Raw genomic sequence first — 4105 nt, forward strand, 5'->3', positions numbered from 1 at the left:
CTAATTCCAGGGATAATCTTTACCCCTGCTACCATGCCTGGTTTGTTCATGGTTCTGTTTGGCAGATTCCAGAACTGAGTGAGGAAATGGCTGATAGCTAAAGAATGGGTAAATACTTTTTTGGATAAGATGATCTATTCTGTGGGTAGGAGTAATGAGGATTTATTTCTTGTTTCCACATGAATATTCTGAATATATCTTAACCAGATAATTTTGAAGTACTAGGAGACAAAAGGGTCACATGTTTCAGAAGAATGACTGTCTCCCATAGGCAAATTAAAGAACTGTGGATTTTTGCCTGAAGAAAGGGTTAACATTTGCCTTCATGCTGGATGTATTGTATTTTTTAGGCAGGTAACTGTTGTATTTGGAGATTAACCTGACTGAAAAAGATATGTGTGTTTCAAATTGACAGAAGATGGACTGTTGTGAATTTGTGATGTGTGAGGTTGGCTAGGATGAACTACATTTCACCAAATTCTCTCTAATCCATCTTTTCTGTTTAAGGTGGATCTTAGAGGAGTTTCCTGGGAGATTAGAGGCTAGAAAGGAAGCAGCCATCCTGTAGTACTAATATGTTGTTGCTGGTCAGCTGGCTCACACCTCACTGACATGGAGCAGTGGCTGGGCCTGCAGTTGCTCTACCTTCCCCAGGATTCTCTTTTAGGTTCTTTGAATTCTGGGCTAGGGGTGTGCATTCAGCTTCATTAGAAATCTGACCTAGGGCTGGGGATGTGGCTCAAGCGGTAGCGTGCTCGCTTGGTATGCGGTGCGGCCCGGGTTCGATCCTCAGCACCACATACCAACAAAGATGTTGTGTCCACCGAGAACTAAACAATAAATATTAAAAAAAAAAAAAGAAATCTGACCTAAATTTCCCAGGTGCCTATATAAACATACCATATGGATCTAATCTGGATGTATATCCAAAAGTAACTAATGAAGAAATATAAATCAATAGCAGAATGATCAGTAGAGGAAAGGGAAAAGAGAAAGGGAGAAGGAGAGAGAAAGGGGAAGTACTAGGGACTGAATTAAAGCAAATTATATTTTATGCGTTAGAATTATGTTAAAACAAACTCAAATATTTTGCATAACTAAAAACAGTCAATAAAAAAAGAATCCCAGCCACTGATTCCATAGGCAAGCACACCTGACATTTTTTTGTGTTCCTTTGTGGAGTTACAGCTCAAGCTTTCAGATTTAGTCTGCCTCTTGTCCGCCCTGCTTTATGCTATCTTCACCTTATAATGCCTGTTTTAAAAATATATATATATATATATTTCAATAATTTCAGGTGCTGGATAATTACATGTAGGAAAAAAATCTCTCCACAAATGTTTTCTTGGATCAAAGTGCTTATCATCATGTATGAAGGATCCCATATTTTTGGCATCAAAATTTGTCTCTACTCCCTGTTTCCCCAGGGGATGAGAAGGGAGCATGTGGCTGAGGAATCAGACATCTCTGCCAGACTTCATCCTTGAAGGGCTCTTTGATGACTCTCCAACCCACCTTTTTCTTTTCTGCCTGACCATGGTGATCTTCCTTGTTGCACTGAGTGGCAACACCCTCACCATCCTCCTCATCTGTGTGGATCGTGGACTTAACACCCCCATGTACTTCCTGCTCAGCCAGCTCTCCCTCATGGACCTGATGCACGTCTGCACAACCATCCCCAAGATAACTACCAACTACTTGTCTGGCAGCAAGTCCATCTTCTTCCTGGGATGTGCCACCCAGCACTTTCTCTATTTGTCTCTGGGTAGTGCTGAGTGTCTTCTGCTAGCTCCCATGTCCTGTGACAGGTACGTTGCCATCTGTCATCCTCTGCATTACACTGTGCTCATGAGCAGGAAGGTGGCACTGATGATGGCCCTCACCTCATGGTTGGGGGCATCTCTGAACTCCCTAATTCACACAGTCATCTTGATGCACTTTCTTTTCTGTGGAACTCGGAAAATACACCAATTCTACTGTGAGTATCCAGCTGTTGTAAAGTTGGTGTGTGTTGACGTCACTGTTAATGAGACCACAGCATATATCAGCACCATAGTGCTTCTCCTCCTCCCCATCATCCTGGTTTCTACATACTATGGCTTTATCCTGCATAGTGTCATTGAGATGCATTCATCTGGGAGTAAGAGAAATGCCTTTGCCACTTGCAGCTCCCACCTCACTGTGGTCTCTCTCTGGTTTGGTGCCTGCATCTTCTCATACATGAGAACCAGGTCCCAGCGCACTCCACGCAAGACAAAGTTGGTTCTGTGTTCTATAGCATCATTACTCCCACCCTGAATCCTCTGATTTATACTCTCTGGAATAAGGATGTAGCTAAGACTCCGAGGAGAGTGTTGAGGAGAGATTTTATCTCCCAATGAGTATACCTGTGTTTGTCTCAAATGTAGATGTTATTCTGAGTAAATCTCTAAGAGTTTTCAAGAGTCCAAATACCTTATGTTCTCTGACTACTCCAAGAATAAAGTGGTTTATGACTAACTTCACTTTTTTAACTTAGTCACAGGAAATCAAGCAGCATTGCGTATGTGTCTGCAATCATTCAGAGTATTAGAGAAATATCTTTACAAACCCCATTAAAAAAGACATATAATGGTCAGAGACAATGTAAAAATATTAAGATAAATATGTAAGGACATTTTCTATTATTATTTATTGCCAAGACTTATGTAAATTATGCCACCAGAGGGTATTTATGGAGTGTAAAATTAGAATGTGTTGCTTAATATCAGAATCATGGGAAGTAAAGGCTGTTTTGAACAAAAGGGTAGATGATACAAAATTTATACTCATAGACCTTTATAGTTCATTGAATCAGTGTTTATGAATTCATAAGGGAAGGAATAAAGAGGTAAGGGTATGGAGAGTGTTGGAGAGAGTCCCAAGAGAACAACAAAGGCTAAGTCTTCACGTTTGGCAATGAGGTGGTCACCTTCTTTTCATTACACAACACAGAGTACTTTGTAGAGACACTTACCAAGCCCAGAGAAGGTCCAGCATCACTAGTAACTCAAGAGCAGCATCAATCTATCTTAAATTCATTTTTTTATTCACTGAGCAAATCAAGATTTCTTTTGTTCTGACATACATCTTTCTTTAAGAACAAAACATAAATCTTCAGGAAGATTCAGATTCTACTTTACAGGCTTTTCTCTTGACACAATCTTTAGAACATTGGTTTTTCTGGCTTAAGTAATGATTCCCTGTTGAATTTCAGAGAAATCTGAAAACATTAATATAGCATACTTAAAACTAGTAAATGAAGCACCCAAACCAGAAGAAATTAGAAAAGGTAAATTTCAGATAATAATGCTGTATAAACATATGAAAACTACTTTTAAACTTGTATGTCTAGGATTTCTTCCATTTATTTTATAAGCTTTGTCAAGATTGGATAGTGAAAGCATATATACATCTGTCCATTCAACAAAATATTTTATGAGCATCTATTCACTACCATGCATGGGATAAATCATGTTGGATTGTGTTTTTTTAATTTAAATTTTATCAAGAGAGTTGGAGATGAGGCTCAATGGATGAGCACTTGCCTAGCAATGGTGAGGCCCTGAGTTCCCTGGTACCACAAAGAAAAAAAATTAAGTAAAATGGATGAATTTGAAAAATTTAAACCAGAGTCAAACTCTCTGTAAAGCTAAATAAAATGAACTTCATGGATATTTCTTCAGGTTTTTTCATGCATGGGTTACATAGAAAACCCTGAGTAGGTTTTATAATTTGAAGTATATGAGTAGTCCTTCTCTTCTAAAAGAGTCCATTTATGCCTCTTGATTGAACCAATGCAGTTTAAAGATGGACAAAACCTTCAGGGAAATTTTATGCTTTCCCCCTCCAAGGCTCCTTTTTGTCTTTACTTCCAAGAGAAGTGCAAATGGGGAACATTTGAGTTCTACAGAGTTTTGAGAAGCACTTTTGTCCCATTCTGACCAAGGCATTCCTTTGCTGTCAAGGGTACTTTCAGCAGAGTATTATTCTAATCCCAGGAAAGGGAAGGGAAGACAGTTGTCATAGAGATTGAGAAATTCCTGCTGGGAAAGACTAGGAGCTTGCAGAAAGTACCTACCCTATC

The 4105-nt window shown here is 39.1% G+C and overlaps 1 pseudogene; it reads left to right on the forward strand.

Annotated features, from left to right (window-relative positions):
* Positions 1–1443: 1443 nt before the first annotated feature.
* Positions 1444–2381, forward strand: LOC101960184 (olfactory receptor 2AE1-like; annotated as a pseudogene).
* Positions 2382–4105: the final 1724 nt, after the last annotated feature.

The sequence above is a fragment of the Ictidomys tridecemlineatus genome, chromosome 16, assembly GCF_052094955.1.
Source record: "Ictidomys tridecemlineatus isolate mIctTri1 chromosome 16, mIctTri1.hap1, whole genome shotgun sequence".
Classification (NCBI taxonomy): domain Eukaryota; kingdom Metazoa; phylum Chordata; class Mammalia; order Rodentia; family Sciuridae; genus Ictidomys; species Ictidomys tridecemlineatus.